Source organism: Electrophorus electricus, chromosome 2 (assembly GCF_013358815.1).
Source record: "Electrophorus electricus isolate fEleEle1 chromosome 2, fEleEle1.pri, whole genome shotgun sequence".
Taxonomy (NCBI): Eukaryota; Metazoa; Chordata; class Actinopteri; order Gymnotiformes; family Gymnotidae; genus Electrophorus; species Electrophorus electricus.
Genome location: NC_049536.1, coordinates 32,318,896 through 32,333,615, shown reverse-complemented (window position 1 = coordinate 32,333,615; position 14,720 = coordinate 32,318,896).

Sequence of the window (14,720 nt, the reverse complement as noted above, 5' to 3'; positions counted from 1 at the left end):
GAGTGAGACTAGATGTATTTTCTAATGGAGTGTTTTAGTCTGTCACCTTCCTGCAGCATTGGACTGTGGGAGTAGATCATTAGCAGCTTCGCAAACAAATGTAATAATTTTCACCAGCTCGTGTGATGATGTGCTAAGGAAATAGGGAAAATGTGTACTGAAACACATGCGTGTGCAGTGAGGACCTTGCAGGCCTGAGGATTACTGCCTGCTAACACTTGTGCTGGGTAGATGAGCTGGTGTGAAGACTGCAAACTGGATTTTTTATTGATTCAGCATAGGCTGGTTTAGTTTGACTGAGGAGAGGTTTTCAGTGGTTTTGATGTGTCAGTTACAAATGAATTGCTGGGGTTGGTAGGTTTCTCAGTCACTGTGCATTATATCTTATCCTAACAACTATGAATTTAATACACAGAAATACGACACGTGATAAAATATGATAGCTTCACAAAAAATATGATGGCATGTAACAGCAACTTATGATATCCTGACCTACCAGTTTATTCAAAACATCGATTTACACTTTGTTAGCCATCTTCCTGTTTCCCGGTTTCCCTCAGTGCTCTGTGAGTCTTGCCAGTTAACTTGCATTTCTTCCCTACATTTCCTAGTTCCTGTTTCAGTTTTTCCTTGTAATAGCCTTTGCATGTCTATGTTTGATCTGTGATTATGGATTTACCTTGACTTACCAAACCTGCCTGTTTTCTTGATTATGACTGTTTATGGAAATAACTCAGAGTTTCTTACCATTTGCATTCAACCATCTATGCTTCCCCAGCATTACAGAAGGTTTCACCTAAGTATTCCTACTACTGTTTCACTCTCAGTTTTTAGCTGTCTCCCTGACTGTAACACCCAGTGGCATAGTGGACCAGGGTGATGCAAGGTGATTGCAGGAGTGCGTATCAACATGTACCAACGAGTTTTCCTTCTCTGCCTCTCTTGCTGACTCGGCCCCAGGGCCACCACCGGTCCTGTCTGCTTCAGATCCTCTGCTACCTTCGGTCTCGGACTGTAGTCCCGGTCGCAGCCTGATGGAAGCTGTGGCTGATGCTCGAGGTTATGGGCAGCTCCGGTTCCTCCATATGCCTCCTCTGTTGTCTTGCTGGCTTCCGTTGCTGCACAGGTTTTCTTGTCTCCATCACTTCAGCTGGATTCTCCACTGACTCTTTCTCTATTCCAAACGTCCTCTCAATGCCCCCTGGTGTCCTGGAAAGTTCTGTAGTCTGCATTTGCACAGACCTCTATGGGGCCACCAGCTGTGTCACTAACACTTCTTGGAGTCCTATAGTGTCCCTACTGCAGCCTCAGATAATAGCGCCACCCAGAGTCCAAGAAGATATTGGTGGTCCAAAGTCTGCCTCGCAAAGCTGTTTTCACCTACTGGACCATTTGCTGACAAAGGGAGTTCACAGGTTTATTGTTTCTTTTTCTCTTCCTGTGTCTACACTTCCCATGTACTTCCAAATGGCATAAATGGGATAAATCTTCTATATCAGCCCATGGTGCCTCTGCATGTTAAGCTTGTGTCTCTGCCAGGGAGTATCCACCTAAGGACATCCCGCACTTATTCCGACTGGTTTTAACACAGCAGCTCTATCTCAGCCCTGGAGTCTGCACCTACACCTGTTCCTCATTCATGCGTTTAAAAAGACTCTGCACATATACTCCGGTGTTTTTAGTTGAGTGCCGCGTGTTATGTTGGCACAGTCTGCAATCACTCCCTACCCATATTTCCCATGTTCCTTGCGCCTCAGCTTTTCCTGTCCCAGTGTTCTGCATGGTGCTAGCCTTTACATCTCTGTGTTTTGATGCATGGTTATGGATTTGCCTGTATAAACTCAGTGTGCCTGTTTTCTCGACCATCCTGTCAGTTCTGACTGTGTTTCCTGGAATAGCCCTAATTAAGTTACTAAGCCCAGGCTTCCTACAACGTCTGGCTCCCCAACGTTACAGTATAGGCATTGTTGTAGTATTCCTTTGAGAAAAGATCAGCGTTTACTTTTTCTTGTTCAGCATTTTTGCCGTTCTACACGCTTACATACTGTATTCTAGTATACCTGTACGTTCTGTAATAATGTCTGCAAATAAGATCAGTAGGCTTTCTAGAGGCAGTGTACTCTACACAGTGCAATACAAATAAAAATATAGGTAGTGTATATCATAAAACATTACTATATATAAACTGCATGTCTCAACCAGTACTGAATACTTTTCATAATATCTTCATGTATCAGTAACATAGGCTATAATAGAATGGCACCTTGTTTCGGCTTCAAACGTTATAGCCCTTCATCCTATACCCACCCCTCCCTGCTCCACAACACACACCCACAGGAAAACACATCTTTGTAAAACAGATAACAGCCGAGCGCCGTCAGATGATTGTCCAGTATATTTACAAAGCTGAATATTACATCTTGAAAGCATACAATGTGTTCAGCATAATGCCTGATACCAATTGGATCAGCAACCCGCCTTAATTCTCATCTCTCACAGCAGATCACGGAGGATGAAGAGAGAATTTATTCTGGAAATACCGCAAATATGATATCTCTGCTCTCCCTAATGACTCCCTCTCTCCCAGAATCTGTGAAGTCTCAGAGAGTGTAGCCTACAGACTGCGTGGCGCTCTCTCACTGGAGTCGTGGACAGATGCTTGTACATAATTATGTTGTCAATGCTTGTTATTTGGAAGAAGGAAGCTGTACTGACAGTTATGGGGCCCATGTGTTTTTTTTCTCCTTGTATGTTGACTCTTTTTTTTTCCCCCTGACGGAATTGGACTAACGTAGGACAGAATTAAAAATTATGAAAAGAATGGAAGACAAAATGGGGGGGGGGGGGTTAGATTAAATGCCAGCCTGTTGTTGATGGCCTAAGGTCACTATGCCTTCTCTTTGGTCAGAATAATCCAAGTTAGTCAAATATTAGGCTGGTTTTGTGAGCTAGACAGAGTGCTTTGGAAGCACTGCAGCCAAAAAGGCCGAAAGGGAGGAAAGGATGGATATGGATTGAAAGGAAGAAGCAGCAGGCTGATTACGAGGTGTCAAAATTGCCAGGAGCAAAAAGGTGAAAGCAATCAGGGGTGAGAAGAGTGAGGCATTCGTGAGGGGCAACTAATTATCCATCTCATTTGTGGAGTGCAGCATTTGAGGCAGCGCTCGCCCGCTGAACGGTGACAGATTGGTGCGGAGGAGAGGGGAGGTGTTAGAACAATGGAACCCGGCTCAGCATCATTATTACCGCATGTTAATCAGCCGCGCTGCCGCACCGCCGCTCCGAGCTGCGTTGAGTTCAAGGAAAAATAGTAAGTCTCCGGCTTCTGGGGAGTGGAGTCACCTCCAACGCGAGGAAAGGGAGAGAGAGAGGGAGAAAAAAGATGACATATTTGTGCTGGCACAAGTTCCTCCAACGCATGAATGAGCCAAAAGGTTCCTTCAGGCAGGAATTGAGTTATATTGCCTGTAGGCTGTCAGCTCCATCCTAGCCATCTAAATTTAAACCCTGATTTAGAAAGTGAACGCCTGAATTTCTCAATATGATCTTTGACAAGGAAAGTGAACAACATTTTCACATCTGAAAATGCATTTGATTTTGATATGTATCTGTTCAAAACCGCCAAAGTCCAGACCGGAGTGAAATAGGTTTTGTTGCAAAAATAAATCTAAGATACTATTTACAGCCAGCTACACAAACGCCAAGATTAAGGCCCGTGTAATGACATAAAATTAGCACGATTTGAAACATCTGTTGGTGTTTCATTTGTACCTAATTTTATATCAATTAATGCCACCGTATGTCTGCTTACTGGATAATATCACGCAACATCAATTCTGTTTTCCGCGTTTTAAAACTCTTTACCCCCTTTTTTGGCCAAGTGAGCGAGAGCTTTAGTAAAAAAAAAAAGGAATTTCACGTCAGTCGAAAAATGTTACAAGTTGGATTATTTTTGAGAATTAAAAAAGCCAGATAAAGTTTCTAATATCTTCAGCATTGCAACATATGTTTGGGTAATCAAATTATAGGGGCCTAATTAGGTTTTTATGCACGTCTAATTCATGAAAGAGTTATATTTCTTGGCATATTTGCGTAAAACCCATGTTTCTGAGGAATCCTAGTGTCCACTGAATGAAATGCATCATTTTTCTTGCATCTTACACTTAAAATAGTCTCGCGCATAACAGTTTTCGAAATCAGATTGCGCTGGAAACTGTAACTTGACGCTTCACTGTCCATTTTTCGTAGTTTTTTACAATATATCCTTATTATATAGGTCTATCCTGTACTTATTTGGGTTAATTTATGTTAACACGTATCAAGAACGTTTATTTTAAATTTAATAAATTTCATATATGTATTCAGTATCTATTTTGAATTGATTTATTCAGTGTTATTCTGTTTCCTCGGTGTTCGGTAGTGTTTCTAATCATTATTTTCGATCAGCGTAACTAACATGGAATGAGAGCAATAGATATTCGTCGGGCTAAAAGACTAATCATCGTCGTAACGGTAATTTTGTAAACATGAATTGCAGTCATTTGTAAGATGTTACATAGGCTACGTAAAAGTATTAATAGCGACCACCTGCACTGAACAGCACGAAGTGGAACCAACTCTTTTGGCATATTAATATCGTATTTTTTGTAATTTAATTATTAATGTGTAGACATTTTTGTTTTATTTTGATTTATTTAATTTTTAATATTCTTAACGTGCATCCTGAGATTAATCAGAGCTCCAACTTTTATAGGTCTCCATTTCTTTTATTCTTGTCAGACATATAGCTACTTATCCGATGCATTATAATTTCAGTTTTTTTTCTAAATATTTCTTTCTTTATTTATTATCTCCAGGGCATCATTCCAGTGGAAAAAAAAGTCATTTAAAGACTTTTCATTGATTATAACATAGCTTCTATTGAAATCATAGATCTCGATCTATAATTTTCTTCTAAGTAGCCAAAGAACAAGCTTGCTGTAGCTCAGTGACTGCAGCACGTCCTATGTATTGCCAACTACCAGTTAGTGTGAAAAAAGAAAACGATTGTAGAATTAGCGTGAAGTGTTAATTAGCAGGAAGTTAGAGACAGCCTCTTCATTACCACTGACAAAGTTTAATGGGAAGAAGGATATTTCCCGTTTTTCTTCTTAAAGTGTTTGTAACGAGGCTTCCGTGCGTTATTAAACCGTATTTCTGTAGGCTACATAGATTTGGTGAATAAGATGACGGTTGAGAATGAGGTGCCAGTGCTATAAGTTCTGGTCCCGTTTTGTATTAGTGAAGAAAATCCATAATTTTATATCATCATTGCCAGAAAATTACTCATTTTAACGGATGGAATAATTATCAAGTCATATGATGCTGGATATAACCTAGTTATGTAACTGCATTTTGCACATAGTCATAGTATTTATAGCATATTTATTTTCCATTCATATGTGAATACAAAAAACAGCTAATGAAAAGCTATGATTGATATCAGTTGATGATTTGATATCAGTCCCTGCATGTCTCTGTATCAGAGTCATACGACGATAAACAGCTTCCTACAGAAACATATTTGGCGTCTCTGGCCCGCTAACATTCAGGATGCAAACAAAATATAAGGGCACAAGACAGAAGAGCCACCCCACACATTGAAAGTAATCCAAAAGGCCTCGCTTCCTCTTGGTTCGACTGCGCTGTGATTCTTCCTGGTGTCAGCAGAAATGTGTCGAAGCTAAAGGCTGCCTTAGGTCTCGAACAGCCCGTCTGCATTGTGTGTTTGTTTCGGTGCTGGTTTGCGAGCCCTCGTTTCTGGAGCACAGATTTGGCAGTCACAGCTAGTGATGACAGAGGCATTGGTGAGATCGCACCCAGAACCCCAGAGGACGCTGTCGTTACTGGGGAACCAGAGGAAGGAGGAGAGGCTTCTGCAGTGCCCAGGCCTGGAGACTGTAAAACTCACTCACTGCTACATGCAGTGTACAACACTCTTGCAGAACAATTGTGACTGTGTATTTAAAATGGCCCACAGTCAGCCCTCTAGACTCTGTGATTTGCCTTTTTATTTTAAAGCCGCGATTATATATATCTGAAGTAAAAAAGCATCCACGACTATGTGATCTCACCTACCGTGAGACAAGAAAAGAAAAGAAGAAAAACACAAGAAAAGCGTAATAAACATATGTCATGATATATTAACAATACGCTATCATTCTATGGCTTCATAGTGACATTGTCAGTGACAGCTTCCTTGAAAGGCAGTACCACTGTTCTTTGTTGTGCTCGATGCTTCAAACCATGAGCTCTTAAGTCTTACCAACAGCAGTTTCTCCAGTATTTTAAAACCTTAAACCCAGCCATGCAGCATGACGGACATAACAATCTTTTCTCTGCGGCTTTTGGGCGGAGGGACAGAATGAGACGGAGGAGGTAGGGGGTGGGTGGGTGGGTGGGGGGGCCAGTTGGATGCACTGCAAGGGTTAAGGCAGCATGAGAGAATCCATTCTCGGCTTAATGACCTAGCCTAGCTGGGCGAGGACGACGGGGAACATGCTCTTGACTTGTACTGAATTTGCCAATTAACACCTCCGATAACAGGCAGGCTCTGAACATCAGGCAGCGGGCGAGAGGGGAGGAGAGAGTCGCATGCACTTTGTTTTTCCATTCTCTGCCTGTTCCCAACGTCTGGGCCTCTTATGAAGCCGCGGCATACACGGGGACCTTGGGATCGCGTGGTCTTCTATTACGCTCTGCTTGATAGTACTAAGGATGGAGAGCGTATGATGCAACGATATGGCAAAGTAGAAAGGAAAAAAAATGACCGCAGAAAAGGGAAAAGACAACACATTGTGTAAAACCCTAACGGTTGTTCTGTCCCTAGCCGAGGGCAGATTTGGCTCGTCCTTGTACGATCATATCTAAAAGGACGTGTATTTATTATTATGATATTTTTTTCTCTCTCATTTTTCTCCTACTCTACTCTGGCATTCTATTTTCACACCAGTCCATATGGCCGCTTGCAGCCTCAGTTGGAGCTACAACTCCGGTGTCCAACACGCTCTCGGCTCCGCATCGTCTTCCCTTTGTTGCTGCCGCTGAATGAATGACGAGTAACGGACTGATATCGTCTTGATCACAATGTTAATTATTCTAAAATCTCGATCTTGACTCTGGTCTCTGTGGTTGAAGCACCCACTCCTCTCCCGGCCTATTATTTTCTCACATGTTTATCAGACGCCTAAACAACACCTTGGATGGGTGTGAATTTTCAAGCCCCCGGTGAAATTCTCACCGGGCACTTCTTCTGTTTTCCTCTGAGTCCATTTACAGGTAGGAGCTGCACCACTGCCAGCTCCTAATGACTGAGGCAGACAGTGGAATTAGAAACACCTTTTGTCTACGTGTTGTTCGGACATCCTCACTTCAACCGCTCACCTAAAGCTGGTAAACTGCCTTATAATTAAATAAAAGTGTGTGCGCACCACTGTGAACACACGGCAAATAGTGATACTGAACCTACATTTGCACTATAACACCATGTTTCACAATTCATTAGCAGGTATTCTAATGGAATAGAATAATCAAAGGACAGTAGCATAACTGATAGCAGTTCACACTATGGGCAAAGGTGAGGCAATCTATCTAATAATGTTAACAAATCTGTGGAAGAGTTGTAAGAGGATAACACATTGAGGTGTGATCTGTGTACAGTGAAGACCAAACAGGCCTGCATTTAACACTCTGTCCACAGAGCTGCTTTAAACAGTGTCAGCGGCCTTGGAGTAGACCTCTCATATGGTTACAGTATTATTATTAACATTCTCCTTCTCTCTGTCTCTCTCTCTCTCTCTCTTTCTCGCTCTCTCTCCCCCTCTCCCTTTCTTTCTTTCACCCCTCAGGTTATGAGATTGTAGTTTCTGCCATCATTAAGATGTCCATGCCAGAGTCTTGCATGTGCAGTAAGAATGTGATCTGTGCTGTAGAGGTCCACACACCCGCGCCCATTTATTTATGCAGTGTGAAGAAACCATCTGGCCGTGGTGGAACAGAGAGCGTCTCTGCTCTGGCAGGAGAAGAGGATGACTGACACCTCGGTTAGTGGGTAGACGGCTTCATTAGTGCCCAGACTCCCTGACACTCTGTAGAGGAGCATTTTAAAAGTAATGCACAGTATAAAGCCCATTCACTGTCAGGGGATCCAACAGTGGTCCCTCACGGACAGACAAAGTCAAAGTCAAAAAACAAAGGAAAACAAAACAATTCCACAACCTATTTCTGTTCGTCTGTATTGTGTTAGAAGAGATTAGCACATGCCGTATTCTTATTGGAAGCACTGTGAAAATAACACCTTGAATGCAACGATACTCCTCACTGATGGTCCCCTCATCTCTCCAGGGATCCTTCCATCCACGGCCAGCACTCCTACTGTGTCTGAGCTTTTGTTCTTCTAATACACTTAACTACACATTTGTCTATTTTCAGTGGTGTTTTTTTTAAAATAATGTAATATATAATGTTGATGCATTTACTAAGCATGAGTGTCTTCGCTATATTGTACCAGAGAAAATCCTACAGCAGGCTAGAACAGTCAGGTCATATCAGGTAGCTTGTGGTATCCATATATAATTATCTCAATATTTTTGTGTACGTGTGACCCAAAAAAAACTGAATTATAGGAAGAAATTATTCATTTAAACGAAAAGGAGTTGACTTTATAATGAGGGGTAGAAAGTCACTCAGCTGGAATTTGTCGATACAGTGATGTGATAAGTCCGACACATCAAGCGTTCGAAGCGCACGGAGAGAAAGTGTTTGTGTGTCAGATGTGCTGATGATGTGGAACAAATCCATTTAATGTTTTTTTTTTTTGAGCTTTTAATTTAGTGCAACACAAATTGGCTGTGCGCTTTCTTCACAGTCTTATCCGTCTGGGGATAAGCAAGCGCAATTCTCCCTCGACTAGCCTGTGACAACAACCCGCAAAATGCTCCCACAACCCTAATCTGCTAGTCAGGGAGTACGCACACCTCCAGTGCAAGGAGAACTGCTGTTGTTTTTCCTGGAGCACCCGGCTCTGTCTCCTCCTGTGTTGGTGAGACGTTTATGAATGTGCATTATGAACATGTTGTGCACTACGTCATGGAAAATGTGCAGAAAGGTGGGATGTATGCACAAGAAATGGAGGCTATTTCATCAGCTCTCAACTTGTGTGTTGCATCAGCTTTAGTCATGAAATCTATCATATGGTGCCGTGAAAACCTGAGGGGAAGGTGTAATGCACATCAGCAAGTATATGCTGCTTATAATCGCATATGTACAGATTATTATTATTATTGCTGTTATTTGTTCATATTATTATTATTATTATTATTATTATTATTTATTATTATTATTATGATTATTATGATTATGTATACCCTCTATAAGGGGGACTGATTTTGCTGTGGGCTTGATTGTGTGTTTGTATAAGAGAAGCAGGAGCTTTCCCCCACAGTGTGATGGCTTAGACAGACGCAGTAGACGGCTATCAAGTGCAGATTATTTTTGTATCATCTCAGATATGTCAATTCTTCCATCATGGCAGCAGAGAGAGAGAGTCAGAGAGAGAGAGAGAGAGAGAGAGAGAGACGGAGAGAGAGAGAGAGAGAGAGAGAGAGAGAGAGAGAGAGAGGAGAGAGACGGAGAGAGAGATGTGTGCTGGCAGATTCCTCGATCTGCATTACTAAATCATACTCACTGCCACTCCAAAGGGACAAATAAAACACTACTGCTGAATATTTCAGTAATATATTGGATTTCATGTGTGAGCTTGAAAAAGTAGATAGAAAGGGGCAAAAAGATGTCAGCCCCAAAACAGTTAAGCCTTATTTTGCTATCCGTAACCCGTGTAATCATTAAAAAATGTATTTATTGTGCATGAACATTTATTTTTATTTTTAACAATGATCATATTTACTGATTTATTGGAGACCAATTACTAATTATTTCAAATAATGTTTTTATTATGCTAACATGCTGACGACAGACATAACGTAGGCACATTATGATGTAGGCCTAGTGGGTGGAGGAAGGGATTTTCCATGGCTCAGTGTCCGTATAGAGAAGTGCAGGGCAATAGCAGAGCGTCCCAGCACCTGTGTTATTGATCCATCTGCCCGTGCAGACACTGTCATGTCACCTCAGCATTACAGTGATAACTTGTTAGGGTGAGACGATGCCACTGTCAGACGCGAGCTGGATGTTGTCTTGGTGACATATGCCTCGCAGACCCGTCATCTGCGTTTGCAAGCTGGCCCTAGCTGGATAACAAAGCCTTATGCTAAAACAATTTAGGGAAGGCGAAAAAAAAAGCAAAAGCTAATTAACGTCAGCCAGATAGATCATCTAAAGATGCTCAGTATACCATTTGTCATGATGGGACGATCAAGATGAGTTTGGCACATGTCTTGGTATGACTGTTCCTGAGAGTACTCGTTAGACCTTCCTCCCTCTCCGCCGCACAACTACTCAATTTCCTGCAGCTTCGTCGCTGGAACTCTCTCTGCCCTTCAACAGTTGTCATCTGCTTCTTCAAATACCTTTATCATTGAACGGGGGTGAAAAAAACCCCTCAAATGAATGTGAACAAAGGCACAGCGGAGGAGCAACACAGTGCAAATTGCTTCATGATGAAGTGGCTAATCCCACCGCTAGGTTAATTGATACTTAAAGTCTTGATACCCAGACATGGGTGCTGAGGGGGTACAAACGGCCTCGGCCAAGGTGTGGTAGAAGGCTGAAAAAACGGAACGTAAGTCCTCCTTCTGCTAATGTCCACCGTGCTGCCTGCAAAGCTCTTATCTTCATGTTTGCACTCTCATACAGCGAAAAAGACTGTGTGGTTTCAAACATCAGTGTCCATTGTTTTTTTTCTTCCTTTTTTCCTCTGCTGTTCAATTTTCTTCTTCTTTTTTATTCCTGCTAGTCTGTCGGCCTAGTTTGGAGGCGCGTCTCTAAGCTTGATTGCTAATTTACAGCGCAGCGCGGCTCCAGGGCATCGTGCAGCATAGCGCTCAGGCCGGAGGCAGGTGGGTTACCTGGGGAGGTGCTAAATGCGGCATAGATCGCAGAGAATTCTATGTCTTATTGATACAGGTTATGTATATGGTCTTATTGCGTGTGTCTTTAACTATGGGACAGATTAGATCGTATATGGTAAGGACTGTTACATTGTATCACATTCTTCATCTGCAATTAATGATTTTATCCGTATGGAAGGAATGTTTATGTATAGAACTGTGAATCAAAACAATGCAATTAGACACCAGACTTTGGATCACTGTACCTGCGTGTATGAAAGACGTGATTGACAGTAGTGTTCGTGTGAGGTAGCCAGTAAGGTAAGTCATTCAAACATCCTTCTCTTTACCCTCACTCTCAACTTCTGAAAGCAGACTTTCTCCCGCTAGAATTCCGGAATGATCATTAACCTTTCCTTTGGTTTCCACTCTTGCCAGGCTGCGGTTCCTCTTCTGTTTGGTTCCTGGCCCCATATGCCACTTTCCTATTTCCTGACTGTAGACAGCAGGGAGTAGCTCTATTATCACCTTCACTGAGCTGTCTTTGAATGTGAGAGGCAATTCCATTTCACTTTGCCATGGGGAGGAGGAGATAGGCACACTACCCAGTTCACAGAAATTGGCTCAGGGCTTGCTTTTAGAAGCCGGCCGCAAGGACCGAGCATTTCTGTATTTATTTCTGTATTACAGAGGATGTTTGATACAGGCAAATACTGCAAACTTGGCTTTTTAAGCAATGGAAAATGTAGAATTCCAGACTTATTCCATCAGGTTAAAACATTTGATTATTGTGGAGAGGTCAGTCTTCTCCGGTCACCATCTTTTTTTGTGTAAAAATGTAAGGTGAAGCATCATGATACTTAATAAGATGAGATTTGATGGGATTGCCATTTTATATGTACTAGTCTAGAAGCCAAGCTGAGGGCACAAAACTTTCTCTTGCATTTTAAGTGAGACAGACATTCTGGCCTGCCGCTGAACTCAGCTAGCCAAATAAAAATGCTTCATAGGTGTGATAATGTAAAATTCCTATAAGATTTACATTAAAATATATTTATTTCAAGGCACTAGAACATCTGAATATCAGATGTGAATGTCTGTAGATAAACCATTTGGTAGTGTACGTATTAAGTGCTGCAAAATTTGTAGTGGTGATATTTTAATTTGTTCTGTTTTACCAGAGCTAAGCAGACACTTCAGAAATGAACGTTAAGTTGCCCTCAATACATGTGCAAAGTAAAAATGCTTTCTTCAGGGTCAAATTTGAACAACACAAAAGCACAGACTCCTATCTTCAGATTCCTACCTTCAGACTCCTATCTTCAGACTCCTATCTTCAGACTCCTACCTTCAGACCAAATATGTCGAAATTCTCCAAGGGCTCTAAAGAGAAATGTGCACACTTCATGCCACTATGCATCTTAAGCTAAAATTGATGTTTTATAAATAATTTCAACCCTACAAACATCAGGGGCAGAATCAAAGCAATCCAGCGATATTCATTTGGCATAAGTCAGTTTCATTCTTCTGCACTTTTCTTCGGAAATGGCTTAAAAAGTAGACTTAGCCTGAATTTTTAATGCATGGAGCTTGCTGGGAACAGTGGTTGATGTTCTTCACTCATGAAAGTCTGACAGTGCATGGCAGCAGAAAGAACAAATTGGTGGCAAAGCCTGACTGCACTCTCAGGGACACATCCTGCTAAATATTTAAAGAGATTAGCAACAAACTAAGCAGCTGCTAACGGTGCCAAAGCTGGTGATAAAAGACGTTTTTAGCTGGGACATTAGACCTTTTCTTCCCTCCGTCATCCTTGATATTAGAGCCTCACTATGCTTCAGACCAGTAATACACTTCAGTGGTTTGGCTTTGGAACATGAAGGGCATGAGCGGGCGTAGCCTGCAGTTAACAGAGAGTTTTGGGACTGATATGTAGTCTACCACTGTAAAAATCACCAGCCCAAAGACTATGACAGCGTTTTGCGAACTGTCTAATAAATCCGGTCTTTTTGTAGTAAGCAATGCATGCTTGAAAAGTCAGTGTGTTACCCACTGGCACTGCTGTGCTAAAGCTAAATGATTGCACAGACAGATCTTCGTGCTGAACCGATTAATTTCAATAGTACTGAACGTTTTTTGACTGGTTGCTCATGCTGAGGAGCTGTGATGCTAAATAACGAACACAACTGGAAATCTGCCACTGAGAGTGGCAGAGAGGACATACTGGTGTTTGTAACATGTTTCTCAATTAAAAGGCCAAAGGGAGGTATGCAGACATATGAATGGTGTCCAGACTTTGGATGCGTTATGTACTCATAGATGAAGTCAAAAGGATCAGAGCTTATATGTAAGATCAGTCTGGCATGAATCTGTTTTGATTTAGGTTTCATTAGACATCAACGTTTAGACATGTTGTACGTAGACATAATGCTGACAGCACCATGCAAATCATAATGTTCATTTCATCCAACGTTAGCTGTCCTGAAAAGTTGCAGACATGCATTGAGCTTGTTATGTAATCTTGTGCATCGTGCACTGTATGCGCATTGTACAATCTGGATGCATATTGGAGTATAATGCAGTAGGAATTCCAGATAAATATTAATCGTGTAACTGTGCTATTGAACAAGTCTCATTCAAGATTCAGTGCTAAAGGACATTTCATTATTTAGATCAATTCGGCAAGATGCAATCAAGGTTGACTGAGTTTTCTGAAAATCTGTGTGATGAATTAAAATAACATTGTAGTGTCTTTTGCCCCTTTTCTAGGCCATTGGTTAATTAGCCTTCAAGCTGAAGATCTTGACGAGTTTCAGCACTTTGCTGGGAAAGGTTGAGAGCACACAAACTGCTAGAGCAATGCATCTCGTGCTGAAACGTCAGGTGAGTGGCTGTGGCACTGTTACTGCAGCATTCACTGAGGTCGTGTGGTTTTGAAGCTTTTAACACCTTCAAGTAGCATCTATCTGTAGGTTAGTCTTAAAATATTCTTAGTGTCATGATGCTTTGGTAAACGTGGCACACAACTAAACATGCTCACCTGGTCACTCACCTCCATTGTTTTTATGCCATTAACTGGTCCAAGGTACTGAGCAAATCTTACACTCTTCCACACACACATGCATACAAAGGATGGACTTTTGCCTGAATAACTACTCTAAGCGCTGCTTTAGTAAATACCCCACAAAACATGTGTCCTCATTTAAATAACATATCAAATTTTTAGGTTACATTATAATGTTTTCTGTGTGTTGAGTGGTACATTTCAGAACACTGATATACTGGAAGAGTACTGTATTCCCTTTATTTATGTAGCAATGGATTTTGAATGCTACGCTATGGAAAATATGGACCCAGGCACAAGATATCAAAACAAAGTCATCCATAAAGCCCAAATTGCAATATTCACAACAGCAGGTGTGGATACGAGCCAGTTATACATGTCATAACTTGGGAAGAATAGGGAATAAAAATATCTTTGAGCGTTTTACTTATTTTTCAGTCTGATATAAGAAACTGACCTCTTGTTAACCTGCATGCTAGCATACCTTTCAGAAAAGAAAGTAATTGTCACAATGTTTAATCAAGCCTCTACTCTGTAATTTGTCAAGAAGCTTACACACGTCTCTCACAGCCAAGCAGTGCAGTCTCTATCTGCAGCTGAATGGAGGATCA